The 15,150-nt window shown below is 50.7% G+C and overlaps 1 protein-coding gene across 5 annotated transcripts in view; it reads left to right on the forward strand.

Moving 5' to 3' along the window:
• Window positions 1-15,150, forward strand: part of GSE1 (Gse1 coiled-coil protein) — a 446,848-nt gene that overhangs the window by 239,442 nt on the left and 192,256 nt on the right. The window lies entirely within an intron of this gene.

The following is a 15,150-nucleotide window of genomic DNA, read 5'->3' on the forward strand; positions in this document are numbered from 1 at the left end:
CATCATAAAAAACCAACAAAACCAAACCAGTTGCCATCCAGTGGATTCCAACTCCAACTCATAGTGACCCTATAAGACAGAGTAGAACTGCCCCTCTAGGGTTTCCATGGAGCAGCTGGTGGATTCAAACTGCTGACCTTTTGGTTAGCAGCCAGGCTCTTTAACCACTGCACCAACAGGGCTCCCGATTAACATCATAAAAAAAAAAAAAATCATAGAGGTAGGATTTATAACATATAGGAAAATCACATCAGATGACAAAATGGTGGACAATCACACAATACTGGGAATCATGGCCCAGCCAAGTTGACACACATTTTTGGGGGACACAGTTCAATCCATGACACTAAGTTTCTCCTTGGTGGACGGCTGATGGTCACGTGAGTTGTACGTGGTGTCTGTGAGGCCTCAGGGAGTCGGTATGTGTGCCACCATCTGCCTAGGGGGGTGGGTACCTGGCTCGCTCACTATGTGCAGCTGTTAAATGCTACACTTCACACACCTCCACCCCTGACTCCATCCCAAGCCAGCTGGGTATGAGCTGGCCTCATGGAAGCTGGAAGGGCCCTTGCTTTGTTTCCAAAGCCCAGCTGGAAGTCTGGCCAGAGAGGAACTGCTTCACAGGGGCCTCATCCAGGCAGAGTGGGGGGCTCATTACCTCCTGCCCTGTCCCTGTGTCACTGTGTCACCCCTCAGTCGCCACCACAGTGATAGAGGTGCACTGGTTCTGCCTCTCTTTTTACAGGTGAGGACACTGAGCTCAGACAGGTTCAGCCCACTGCCCAGGGCCACACAGCAAGTGAGGAGTGACGAGCAGGAGCCCAGCAATCCACCTCCAGAAGCCCAACCCCAGCTGGCTGTGGTTGCTTGGCACCTCTTCCTTCAGCCGAGGAACAACCCGGTCACTTCTCTGCCCACCTGTCCAGGGCGGCCCCTTGTCCACAAAGTGGACAGGTGGGGAGAAAGTTCTGGCTCTTCCGCCTTTAGAGGTCTACCCCTGCCCACCATTCCGAGCCCCGCTGCCCCCAGCTCTCTGGCCAGCTGAATCCCAGGCCAGAGAGGCATACCTGTGTCTGCCTGGTACCTCAGCAGTTGGTGGAGGGGAATCATATGAAAAAGCCCTGATGGGGCAATGGATGGTTAAGTGCTTAGCTGCTACTCAAAAGATGGGTGGTTCAAACCCACCAGCAGCTCCAAGGGAGAAAAGTCCTGGCCATCTGCCTCTGTAAAGATTACAGCCTAAGAAGCCCTATGGGGTAGTTCTACTCTGTCACCTGAGGTAGTCACTATGAGTCGAAATTAACTTGATGGCACCCAACAACCACATAGTATAACAATGAAGAGTGCTGCCCAGCCCCAGCTCCTATCCTATCTCTACCTCTTCATAGCTGTGTGATTTGGGATAAATAACCTAACCTGTCTGTGCCTCAGTCTCCCATCTGTAGAATGGACATCATGGTCCTGCCTTTGTAGAGTTGGGATGAGGTAATAATAACAACAGACACACCATCAAGTTAATAAATGCCAACTGCTATTATTTTTCTTCCACCTGGAAAGCCTTTCCTGCTTGGCTCAGTCTCCCCTGCCAAAAGGGCTAGCCTGAATGCCACCTTCTCTGTGAACCCTTCCAGGTTCTGCCCAGCTATAAGGCATCTCTCCTGTTTCTTCCTGTCCTTGTGGCCCATATTGTTATTTTTTGTTTGGAATCCACACTGTTGTACTTATTTTCTTTCTACTCTCAGACAGAAGCTCCTTGACGGAAGATCCTTTTCATTCTCATCTTGGAATATCCCAAGGTACTATGTAAACACTAGGTGCCTAATAAGTGCTTGTTGGATGAATAGACGGCAACTCTTTCTGGTCAGACGAATGAGTGCTGGGTCCCCCTTCCTGGATGTTCAGTGAATCCTTTGCTCTGGCAAATCCTGGAATAACACCCAAGGTCCATGTGGATACTTTGAGGTGCCTTAGAGTTCAAGTTCCCTGAGTGGATGAACTTGGAGGTGGTGGTGGTGTAGACCCAACCCTAACAGCTTCGTCCTTGGGACCAGGAGGGAAGGATCAAATCTGGACCCCTCCCCTGTCCCGACCAGGGACTGTTGGAACATGGGCACTTTGGGGGCAATCACATGGTCAATTGTTGAGAGGGTCTGGAGTGGATTGCCTCTAAGCCAGGTCAGGGTAACCCCACTTTCTCCCAGCCACACATGCTCTGCAAGGGCCAGGCTGGAAGGGAGGAATGCTTTCATCGTGTGTTGAAACAGAAGTTTGTTAAGCAGCAGCGACCCAGGCTGGGTTGTCGGGTTAGTCAGAAAGCAGAGTGGTCTCAGGAAACCCCCAGGAGGTGGACACAGGCTGCGTGAACCCCATTGGCCCTTTGCCATGGCTTCCACTGCAGATGGGCTCAGGCCGGGCTCTGCCCCTGGGGTTCCATGGCCTCAAAGGGCCCCTGATGACAGACACTCTGGCAGCCCAGCTTGCCCAGAGGGGCTAGGGGTTACAGGAGATGGGGCGGCCACCTGTGTTGACCCTCTCGATAGGACCTCTGACAGTGGTGGAAACTAGTCGGAGGCGATAAAGGTAGCCTTGTTCATGCTTTTGTTTTCCGGTTTTGCAATTACGTTTTTGCTTTATGTAAAAAGAAAAATCTCCAGAAATGCTTAGAAAGAAGGAGAAGGTGAGTGAAGAAATAGGACTAAGCTGGTTGCTGAATTGCCTGGGTCCTGCGTTAGCATGGTCTTCAGCTGGTAGGCTGCAAGTTGGCAAGAGACATTTGCTTCTCTGCTGTTGTCTGGTGCAACCATTAGGAGCCCATGTCTAGAGCCAGATGTCCTGGATTTTCGCCTGGGATCTGCCTCTTATTTGCTGTGCACCCTTGAGCAAGACACTTAACCTCCCTGTACCACAGTTTTTCCTCACTTATAAAAGGGGAAAATTTGTAGCACCTATCTTGGTGGTGTGGTGGTTAAGAGCTTGGCTGCTGACTAAAAGGTCAGTAGTTCAAATCCACTAGCCACTCCTTGAAAACCCTATGGGGCAGTTCTACTCTGTTCTACAGAGTTACTGTCATGGATTGAATTATGTCCCCCTAAAAATGTGTGTATCAACTTGGTTAGGCCATGATTCCCAGTATTCTGTGATTGTCTTCCATTTTTTGATTGTAATGTTATATTGAAAAGGGTTAGGGTGGGATTGATCCAAAGATAAGGGAGTTTCCCTGGGGTGTGGCCTACACCACCTTTTATCTTCCAAGAGATAAAAAGGAAAGAGAAAGCAAGCATAGAGTTGGGGACCTTATACCACCAAAAAAGCAGCACCAGGAGCAGAGCGTGTTCTTTGGACCCGGGCTGCTTGTGCCTGAGGAGGTCCTCAACCAGGGGAAGATTGAGGACAAGGACCTTCCTCCAGAGCCGACAGAGAGAGAAAGCCTTCCCCTGGAGCCAACGCCCTGAATTTGGACTTGTAACCTCTTAGACTGTGAGAGAATAAATTTCTCTTCGTTAAAGTCATCCGCTTGTGGTATTTCTGTTACAGCACCACTAGATGACCAAGACAGTTACCATGAGTCAGAAATGACTATAGGACAGAGTAGAACTGCCCCATAGGGTTTCCAAGGAGTGGCTGGTAGGTTTGAACTGCCTACCTTTTAGTTAGCAGCCAAGCTCTTAACCACTGCACCACCAAGTGAGGAAAAACTATGGCATGGGGTTTGGTCTTAGGTCTGGTTGGAGTCCCTGGGTGGAGCAAATGGTGAATGCACTTGGCTGTTAACTGAAAGGTTAGGGTTTGAGTCTACCCAGAGGCACCTCAGAAGATAGGCCTGGTGGTCTACTTTGAAAAAATCAGCCATTGAAAACCCTATGGACCACAGTTCTACTCTGACACACATGGGGTTATCATGAGTTGGAGTAGACTGGACGAGAACAAGTTTGGTGATGTCTTTATAAGAAGAGAGGACTCAGGGAGATGACCATATGAGGATGGCGGAGATTGGAGTGATGCAGCCATAAGCCAAGGAATGCCTGGGACTGCCAGAAGCTGGAAGAGATATGGAGGGATCCTCCCCTAGAGCCTTCAGAGGGAACATGGCTCTGGTGACACTTTGAGTTCAGACTTCTGGCCTCCAGAACTGAGAGAGGGTAAATTTGGGTTGTTTTGAGCTACCCAGCATTGTAGTACTTTGTTCCAGCAGCCACAGAAAACTCATACTATCTCGTTCCCTTTTATCGTTTTTTTTAAATTGTGCTTTAAGTGAAAGTTTACAGCTCAAGTTAGTTTCCTATACAAAAATTTATACACACATTGCTGTGTGACCCTAGTTGCTCTCTCTATACTGTGACAGCACACTCTTCCTTTGCACCCTGGATTTCCTGTGTCCGTTCAACTAGCTCCTGTCCCTTTCTGCCTTCTCATCTCGCTTCCAGGCAGGAGCTGTCCATTTAGTCTCATGTATCTACTTGAACTAAGAAGCACACTCTTCATAAGTATCATTTTATGTCTTATAGTCCAGTCTAATCTTTGTCTGAAGGGTTGGCTTTGGGAATGGTTTTAGTTCTGCGTTAACAGAGAGTTCGGGGGCCCTGTCTTCTGGGGTTCCTCCAGTCTCAGACCATTAAGTCTGGTCTTTTTACTAGAATTTGAGTTCTGTACCCCAGTTTTTTCCGACTCCGTCAGGGACTCTCTGTTGTTTTCCCTGTCAGGGCAATTGTTGGTGGTAGCTGGGCACCATCTGGTTCTTCTTGTCATTTTTTTTTTTTTTTTTTAATGCTCAAGGCAAACCTTTTTTCTAGTTAATCTAAACTATTGTTTGGTTTTAAGAAGACTGCAGGGCACATTTTTGGTTCTTCCACCCTCCATGGCTCTAGAATGCCTGGAGTCCATGAGAATTTGAAACTCTGTTCTGTATTTCCCCCCTTTTGATTGAGATTCTTCTATGGAATCTTTGATCAAAGTGTTCAGTAAAGGTAGCCAGGCACCATCCAATTCTTCTGGTTTCAAGGCAAAGGAGGCAGTTGTTCATGGAGGCGACATACTCCATATCCTCCTCCTATTCCTGACTGTCCTTCTTCCTCTGTTACTGCAGGCAAATAGAGACCAATTGTGCCTTGGATGGCCACTTGCAAGCTTTTGAGACTCCGGGTTCTACACAGCAAACCAGGAGGTAGAACAGAGGCACTAAACATGTTATTAGCCCAATTAATTGGGATGTCCCATGAAACCATGACCCTAAACCTCCAAACCAAGGAACCAACTCCCATGAGGTATTTGGTTGTGTGTAAGCAGCCTTAGCAGCTACTCTTGCTGTTGTTGTTGTTGCCGTAAATATATCCATCACACAACTTTTGCCAGTTCAACTTTCGACGGGTGTACAACTTACTGACCGCACTTAAAATAATTGGCTGTGCAACCCTCACCTTAATGCGATTTTTTCATCACCGTTAACCCTCCCTTTCCCTCTCTGTCCCACCCTCAGTAGCCACTAATAAACTGTGATCTCTGTACATTCGCCTTTTCTGATCTTTTCATATGAGTTCATATAATATTTGTCATTTTGTGATTGGCTTATTTCACTCAGCGTAATGTCTTCAAGCTCCATCCATACTGTAGCATGTATTAAGATTTCATTTCTCCTGCTAGGTGAGTAGTATTCCGTTGTATGTAGGTCCTACGTTTTGTTTATCCATTCTGCTGTGGATGGGCCTTTAGGTTGTTTCTGTCTTTAGGCTCTTGTGAATAGTGCTGTAGCATACGAGTCTTGTTTTGAGTCTCTACCTTCAAATCTTTTGAGTATCTACCTAGGAATGGAATTGCTGGGTCATATGGTAGTTCTATTTTTAGTTTTCTGAGGAACCACCACACTGTTTTCCCCAACAGCTATACCATTTTGCATTCCCACCAGAAATGAGTAAGGGTTCCAATTTCCCCACATCCTCGCCAACATTTGTTATTTTTTTTTTCTGTCTTTTTTTTAATCTTACTCATCCTTGTGGGGGTGAAATAGTATCTCATGGTGGTTTTGATTTGTATCTCTCATTGTTAATGACACTGATCATCTTTTCATGTGTTTGGTAACATTTGAATGCCCTCTTTGGTGAAATGTCTGTTCAAGTCCTTTGCCCATTTTATGATTGGGTTATTTGTCTTTGTGTTGTTAAGTTGTCAAAGTTTTATAATTTCGGTTATTAGATTCTTATCAGATACATGATTTCCAAAGATATTCTCCAGCTGGCTGCTTGCTTTTCACTTTTTTGGTAAAGTGCTTTGATGAACAAAAGTTTTTAATTTTTATGAGGTCCCTTTTATTTATTTTGTGTTTTCTTGTTTGTGCTTTTGTTGTTATATCAGTAAGCCATCGTTGAAAGCCAGGCCTGACAGCTTGCCCCTTCTTGTTCTTCTAAGAATCCTGTGATTTTAGCTCGCACATTTAGGTCCTTAATCCATTTTGAATTTGTTTTTGTGTGTGGTGTGAGGCATGGAACCTGTTTCACTTTTCTGCCTGTGGAAATCCAGTTTTCCCAGCACCATGAATTGAAGAGACTTTTCTTTCCCCATCAAATGGACTTAGCACCCTTGTCAGAAATCACAACCACGGATGTGTGAGTTCCCCTTTATTATTTTTAAAATATGCGATGATTTAAAATGCCATCTAATATTTCTCGTGGGCTCCAGGGACCCCAGCATTGTGGGGTAGCTGAGCAGGTGGGAGACCTGCGATCTCACCTTGCCATGAGATGGGAGGTCACCACACCACTCTTGGCTCCATTCAGGTGGGAGAAACAGGCTGGTCTGGTTAGAAGGGGGACTCTCCAATCTGAAACTAGACGATGCAGGAATCCAGCCCTTTCCCAGAGGGTAGCTGCTGTGGTGGATCACCTGTGTGTAGGAGGCGTTCAGGGACCCTGAGGACAGGAGGTGGGGTGGCGAGATGAGGTGCCCTTCCTTGGCCTGGCACAGCCCTGTCTTCCCAGGTGGCATTGTGCCTGGGACATCACTGTTCCTCTCCAGGCCTGTGCTGCCTCTCTCTGCTCTCCTGGGACTCCTCTGGCTTGCCTAGGGTGTGGCTCACCAGCGTGGGAGGGGTTTCTCTGAACCATGGTCAGTCATTCATCGCCTCCTGCCCCCTCCCTGAAGCCAGGTCTCTGGGATTCGGGCCTATCTGCGTGTCTCCGCTGTGTCCCCGGCACCCAGAACAGGCCGGAGTTGAAACGGTGAGACTTTGGCTCCCTTACTTTGGACCCGTCATCAGGAAAGACCAATCACTGGAAAAGGACATAATGTTTGGTAAAGTAGAGGGTCAGCGAAGGCAAGGGAAACTCTCCGTGAGGTGGGCTGACACATAGCTGCAACGATGGACTCAAATATACAAGGATCTTGAAGATGGCGCAGGACTGGCAATGTTTTCTTCTGTTCTACATAAGGTCACTGAGTTAGGGCTGATGAGACAGCAGCTAACAACCGGGGCCTGCTGGGGTCTCCGACTCCCTCACGTGAGTGCCTGCTCAACCAACATTTCTGCGCTCTGAGCATCTTCCATGATCTGACTCACCCATATTCCAGCAGCAGCCAGGTAAACCTCGGCAGAGCCCCTTGGCAGATGTGAAAACTGAGGCCTGCAGGTGCGGCTCTCACAGAAGGCCCGCTGGGCAGGAGCAGAGCTGGGATCTGAGCCCGCACATGCCTGCTCTCGGGTCTCTGAGCTCAGCACCCCGGCTTGGCTTTGTGGAAGCTGCTCTGGTGGGTCCAGGCTGCAGCCACAGCCTTTTTGTACCAGGCCACTGTCCGGTTTTGTCCTCGGCCCTCCAACCTCCTGTGATGTTCCCAATGGTACCTTGGCTCCACTCGCCTCTGCGTTTTTCTCCCATGCCTCTTGTTGGGGTGCTAAACTCATTACACTGGTGACCCACATTTGACACAGCTGGAGTCCCTCGTGGGGAGAAAAGCAATTACGCAGAACCCCTCAGGAGAGGTGGGGATGTGTGTGGGACTGTGGGTGCCCTGGGGCAGGGCTGTTGTCTCTCTGCTCCCAGTTGGTGGGAAGCTGGCAGGGCTGCAGAAGGGAGCCAGCCCCTGCTGGGGGTGCCTACCACCCCTGCTCACTCCCCCAGCACCAGAGCTGAGATGCCCCAGCGACCCTGTCGATGTTTCTTTTAATTAGAGACAATTAAAGCTGTGTAGCGGGTGGCAGCTTCTTTAGGAGAGAGCAGAGAGCCCAACGGAACCTAAAAAAAAAATAAAAAGATAAAATAAAACCCAGTGAATTTTTAATAGCGATTATCTCCTGACACATAGCGCGTTGCCATCTGGCAGACACACAAGCCCACTGAAGCTCGGTGCAGGAGAGGGAGGGGGCGCGGCGGGCTCCTGCTGCCAGCCTGGAGGAGGGGAGCCCCACCCCCAAGTCCTTCGGGAGTGGCCTCAGTGGCACGTCCGGGGCCTGGTCCTTGCCGACCTTCAGCCTGGCCCCCTTTTTCCAGAGATCCTGTGAGACACTCGCAGCCCAGACGTCCCGAACAAAGGCTAGGGGCTTGGGGTCTCTGGGGAATGCTGACTATGTGGGCGGGCTGGTTCCTGCCACGCCCTTATTTCTGCAGCAGGCATTTGAAGGTGGCGAGGCTTCAACTAGTATGAGCCACACATGCAAAAGTGAGGAGGGGTCCGTGCATTGAGTCATTCACTCATTCATTAGTTCAATTCATACTCATTGAGCTGCTTCTGGGGCTGGGCCCTGCTGGGCTCAGGTAGGAAAAGCTTGTCTCCTCGTGCCACTTAAGGTCAGGGGAGATACCTTCCAATGTGTGGTTGCACCTTCAGGCCCCCTGGCCCTGCTGACGTTGAGGCTGGGCCACTGTCTATGGTGGCACCGTCCTGTGTATTATAGGGGCCTTAGCAGCACCCTGACCTCTGCCCATGAGATGTCAGCAGGTTGGGGTGTGTGGACTTGGTGCTGGGCACCTGACATCTCTGTCCTGGGATGACACAAGCTCATTGTGAACTTGGGAGACAAGGGCCGAGTGAGACAGAGCGAGCAGGGTGCTTGGCACCTTGTGAGGTGCTGAGGTCATCACTGTCTGCTTACTGGCACCTGGGTAGGTCAGCTTGGGAATGGGGTCCACCTGTGCCATCTGGAGAGCTCACTGTGCTGCAGTATCTGCAATGGGGAAAGCCCCCACTGAGCACTGCCTCCTACTGGCTAGCCTTGTACCAGGCAGGCAGCAAGGTCCCCTCACCCTGCAGCTATCTGTCCAGCAGACAGGTTGTAAACTGTAGTATAGAGTCAGGAGGTATCTTAGTCTCCTGGGGCTGCTGTAACAAAATGCCACAAAGGGTGGCTTGTGAGAACAGGTATTTATTGTCTCAGCCCTGGAGGCTGGGGGTCCAAGATCAGGGTATCAGCCATGTTGATTCCTTCCGAGTCTCTGAGGGAGAATCCATTCCACGCTTCTGTCATGGCTTGTGGGGACTCCTGGCGATCCTAGGTGTCACTTGGCTTGCAGCTGCCTCCTTGGTCACATGTCCATTCCTCTAACTCTCTGCATCTCTTCTCTTTTATAAGACACTCGGATGGGGTCAGGACCCCCCCCCCGCCCCGCCCAGCCGACTCCAGTATGATCTAGTTAACTTGATGACATCTTCAGAGACCCTGTTTCTAAATAAGGTCACTTTCACAGGTACCAGGATTAGGCCTTCAACATACCATTTTGGGGGACAGAACTCAGTCCACAACAGGAGCTGATACAAGTGAGGCTCAGGAAAGGCCTCTCTTGAGGTGACATTTCACCTGAGATGAGCTGGAAGCAGGTGGTGAGTCATGCAGAGATCTTTCTCCATGCCTTCAACAACCTGGTCCCTGAACCCCAGCTGTAGGCACCAGGGGTACTGGGCTAGCAGAAGTCCGACACCCTGTCCTCGTGGAGGTTCTAGACAATAAACAATAAAAATGATGAGTTGGTGTACTATATTGTTGTTGGGGACCATCCAGTCAATTCTGACTTATAGCGACCCCATGTGACAGAGTAGAACTGCCCATAGGGTTCCCAAGGCTGTTTACCTGGAGGAGCAGATTGCCAGGTCTTTTCTCCTGAGGAGCCGCTGGTGGGTTCGAACGACTGACCTTTCAGTTACCAGCCGAGTGCTTAATCAGTGTACCACCGGGACCCCTTTTGGTGAACTGTAGTGTCAGCTGAAGGTGCAGAGTACTGTGGAAAACACATTAGACCAGGTAAGGGGAGGGGAACGGCCGGGAGGGCTGGCCGCAGGGTTAGATAGGGTATGTGTGTGTGTCCTATGGGGCAGTTCTACTTTGTCCTATAGAGTTGCTATGAGTCAGAATCGACTGGATGGCAATGGGATGAGTGTCCTAGGGCTGTCCTAACAAGTTCCCATGCACCATGTGGCTTAAAGCATAGGAATTTATTCTGTTGTGGTTCTGGAGGTCAGAAGTCTGAAATCAGCAGGGCTGCACTCCCTCGGAAGCTCTGGGGGAGGACTCTTCCTGGCCTCTTCCAGTTTCTGGTGGCTGCCAGCCTTCCTGGGCTTGTGGCCACGGCTCTCTGCTCCATTGTCACATGGCCTTCTCTGTGTCTCTTATAAAGACACTTGTCATTCATTGGATTTAGGGCCCATGGGGATCATCCAGGATCATCACCCCATCTCAAGATCCTTAACTCGACCACATCTGCAAAGATCCTTTTTCCAAATAAGGCCTCACAGGTTCCAGGGGTTTGATAGGGGCATATCTTTTAGGGGCCACTGGTCAGCCCACTGCAGGGTCCAGGAAGGCCTCGAGGAGAGTGACGCTTGTGGAGTTGGTCAAGCTGATATCTGAGTGGTGGGGGGAGAAGATTTAGGCAGAAGGAGCATCAAGGCAGAGGCCCTGCAGAAGAGTGTCTGGCGCAGTGTGGTGGGAGGAGAGGAGGGGACAAGTGTGGGATCGAGGATGGTGGAGGAGGGGTGAGCCCTTGGGGTATGAACAGAAGGGGCACAGGTTGGGGGTCTCTGATCCATGTGGAAGATAGGGCAGGGACCTGGATAGAAGCAGGGGCCAGAGAGGAGGCTAGTGCCATGGTTCAGGCTGGCCATGAACAGAGCGGGGCCAGGGAACCATCCTTCTCTATCTGATCCTCTTATCTTCTCCCCAGATGTCCCCCTTCACCCCACACCCTGTCCCAGCCACAGCAGCAGCTCTCATTCCTGGGAACCAGGCAGAAAACAGCTGGAGGTGCAGAAAGGGTGGGTGGTGGGCAGCAGCTGGGGGTACGCCAGAGGGGCCGCCATACAGCCTTGTGCAGGGAGTTGCTTTTCATTTCTCTGCAATATTTCCGACAATTAAGCCTGGGCCTGTATTGATGGCTTCACCCACCACAGGGAGAAGCTCTGCCCTCACTGGCCACTGGCTGGGACCCCTCCCTACCCACCTCCTCTTCCTTCCTCTGTCTCCTACCCGCTCCTTCCCTCCTCCCCCTCCCCTCCTCATCCTTTACTTCCTCTCCCTCTCCTCCTCACACCCACTCCTCTTCCCTCTCCTCCCGCCCCCCCCCACCACCGCCAGGCGCCCTCTGCCTGGAAGAACCCCTCAGATGCCCCCGCGAGGCCCCGGTGCCAGTATCCACAGTGAATGTTGCTCTCAGGGCTCCATCCTTCACTCCTTATCTCCTCTAATTTATTGGACGTAACTGGCCAGCTGAGGGATTCGCGGCTGGACTTTGGCGTCTGGTTTTTGCTGTAATCTCCACTCGGCTCTGTTCCCAGACATCTCTAGTTTATCTCCATATTCCGTCAGGGCGACCCCATGTCCTGTGGGCCACCGCTAATGTGGCCCAGGGAGATAAATTGTGACTTGTAATAACATGCCCGGTGGAGGTGGTGACCTGCCCCGCTGCCCCCTAGAAGGAGTCGCTGCCTTCCTGTCTCCCTCCCCGTGACCCCTGCCTCACTGGCTTGCTCCCCACCCAACTCCTGAAATTCAGGGGCTGCCCAGACAGAGTGCAGGGAGGTGTGATTGTAGACCAGTGTATAGACTAGGATGTTGCTAAATCTTTGACCAGCTTTGGAGGGTTGACAAGGCCACCCTTACCTGGGGCAGGCAGACAGTTGTAGCAGGACATGGCCAGGCTCAAAGGCTGTAGCTCTGGACTCTTCCTTCCTGGGGAGTGGACTATGTCTGGACAGCACTGCCCCTGGGAGTCAGGAAGGCGTCCTGAAGTAGACCTGGGTTGTCCAGGGGCAGGAGCATGGTGTCCACCCAGTTTGGTCAAACCAAGGCAGAGGCAGGAGGACCTACAGGGATGATGTATGAGTGCCCTGGGGCTGCCACCACAAATGACCACAAACTGGGTGGCTTAACATAAATTCATGGGGCGGTACTGTGGAAGGACCACTGAGTTCCTGTTAAGGGCGATGAAAATAATTTGGAAACGGACGGCAGTGACGATTGTGCAACATGGTGAGGAATGTCACCAATGTCACTGGATGTCACTGAGCTGTACACGGAAGGATTGTTGAAGTGGCAAATATTTTCTGTTACATGTAATTTACCAAAAACACACACACACACACACACACACAGATTTATTCTCTTACAGTTCTGGAGGGTAGAAGTCTGAAATTAGGGTGCCTGCAGGGCCGTGCTACCTCTGAAGGCTCCCCTATAGGGGAGGAGACTTCCTTGTCTCTTCCAGCGTCTGGTGGCTACGGGCATTCTTGGTTTGTGGCCGCATCACTCCAATCTCTGCCTCCTTCCCTACATGGCCGTCTTCCTTATGTCTGTGTGTCTCAAATCTCCCTCTTCTTCTAAGAACACCAGCCATTAGATTTAGGGCCCATCCTACTCCAGTATGACCTCATTTTGGTTTGATGACATCTGCAAAGACCCTATTTCCAAATAAGGTCACATTCACAGGTTCTGTGTGGATGTGAATTTTGGGGGAACAGGATTCAACCCAGTGCAGTGGGTGGCGGACTTCTACCCTGGAGCCTGTATTTACACCGAATAGTACTGGCCTAGCCAGGAGCAGCGGGTTTATTTGTTGTGTGCCATGACTATCCGCAACACTGGGCAGTTGTGGCCTTGTAGATTCCATTGCCAAGGCTGTGGGTGGTGCATCTCTCTGGGGTCCAGGTGCCATGATCAGCAGTTCCCTTGACAAGAAGCTTTCTTGTCAGGGAAGAAAGAAGAGTCGTATCATGTATCAGGACTACATCTCTCTTTATGGCTGTCACTATGAGTTGGAATTGACTTTACAGCAATGGGTTTAAGGAGGCCTGGTGGTGCAGTGGTTAAGCACTCAGCTGCTAACCAAAAGGTTGGTGGTTCAAACCTACCAGCTGCTCCGGGGAAAAAAGATGTGGCAGTCTGCTTCCATAAAGATTTACAGCCTTGGAAACCCTATGGGGCAGTTCTTCTCTGTCCTAGTGGGTTGCTATGAGTCAGAAACGCCTTGACAGCAATGGGTAGCAGTAGCAGTAGTAGTTAGCATGTGTATACTGTGTTTGTATGTCCATTCATCTGTTGATGGACCCTTTGGGTTGTTTCCACCTTTCGACTGTTATGAATGGTGGTGCTGTGAACATTGGTATACAGCGTTTCTTTTTGAGGTGATGAAAATATCCTAAAATCATTTGTGGTTATGATTGTACACATCTGTGAATATACTAAAAATCATTGCATTTTACACTTTAAATGGGTGCATTGCATGGTATATGAATTACATCTCAGTAAAAAAGCTGTTACAAATAAAGAATTTGGGGGTACAGAGTGGAGCAGGCAGTTTTCCATTGCCCCTGACGCCAGTCTTGGCATTTGTTCCCCATACTCCAGCCACACCTGCCATTTTCAGTTTTTTTTTTTTTAGTGTACCCAGCTGCCTCAGGGCCTTGGTACATGCTGTTCCCACTGTCTGGAACACTGTTCCCTGACTCACCATGACCCAGCTTCTCCTCCAGGTCAAGTGCCTTGGGCTCAGTTTGTATGCACGCGCTTGTGTGATTTCCTGATTCCTGTGTCTCCCTACAGAGACTGGAGCAGCACCAGGAAAGGGGCTGGCTAGGTTTCCTTGACTCAACAACCTGTCCACGGTGCCTGGGACATCTGTGTAGTAGGTGGGCAGTAAAAATTTTCTTCCCAAGAGGAGAAGACCATAAAACCCAGAGAGTCCTTGGCTGCATGCCGCCTGCTGTGAGCGGTGCCTTCCAGCCCAAGCACTTGGCTGCAATTGCAATTCTCACCACATCCCAGTGATGTAGGGACAGCTGCTGCTTCCATATTACAGACAAGGAAACTGAGGCACAGAGAGGTTCAGCAACTTGTCCGGTCATCGGCCAATGAGTGTCAAACCCGGAAATAGAACCAGGTGGACTGAGCCCCAACATTATACTGTGTAGAGGAGAAACAGATGTTTGGATTGGATGAGGATGGGGGAACTTGGCCTTCACATGGCGCCTTCTGTCTCACTTACTGCCAGGTGACCTCTGTAAGCCTCCCCTTTTTTGCCCGTTCACTGACTCCTGGGGAGCACTGTCACCCCCCACCAAGGGGCACCCTGCCTGGCTGGTCTTTGTCCTGGAGGCCCCATGGCCCCCACCTTCACCAGCCACCAGACAAATCAGATGGTCGATCAGACCTGCCCCTTCAGTGTCCGATTGCCCTCCCGGGAGAGAGTAGTGACAACCTTCCAGGGTGTTGTTTTCACAGCAGGTGTGGTGGGCAGTGGGGTGGCCAGGGCTCCCAGAAGAAGTGGGGGCCAGAGTGGGTAGCCTGCACTATCGGATGGGGCCTGGGGCCCCCAGTCTGGTTTTCAGTCCCCATGCCCCGTCCCTGAGGTTTCAGCTTGAAGCCTAGAGCCCCCGCCTGCCCCCTCTGCTTCCGAAATGATCATCACCCAGAGCAGCTGGTCTGCACGCTGAGCCTCACTGGTGGGTAGGTCCCTCAGGGACCACAGGTCTCTGTCACCCCCTCCCGGGACAGCGTGTGCTGCTTTCACTCGGATTTCAGTTTTATTTTTAACCTGCGCTTGCTCCCTCTCCGGCCCGCTTGGCCTCCTGCCTTGCATTTCAGCATTTTTCCCCTCTCTGTTCCACCGACTCCATCTAATCCTGACGCTGGCTCTTCCTAAAACAGCTGAACCTGGATTCTTGTCCCAAGGCAGCTGAGAT

Source organism: Elephas maximus, chromosome 21 (assembly GCF_024166365.1).
Source record: "Elephas maximus indicus isolate mEleMax1 chromosome 21, mEleMax1 primary haplotype, whole genome shotgun sequence".
In the NCBI taxonomy this organism is placed as follows: Eukaryota; Metazoa; Chordata; class Mammalia; order Proboscidea; family Elephantidae; genus Elephas; species Elephas maximus.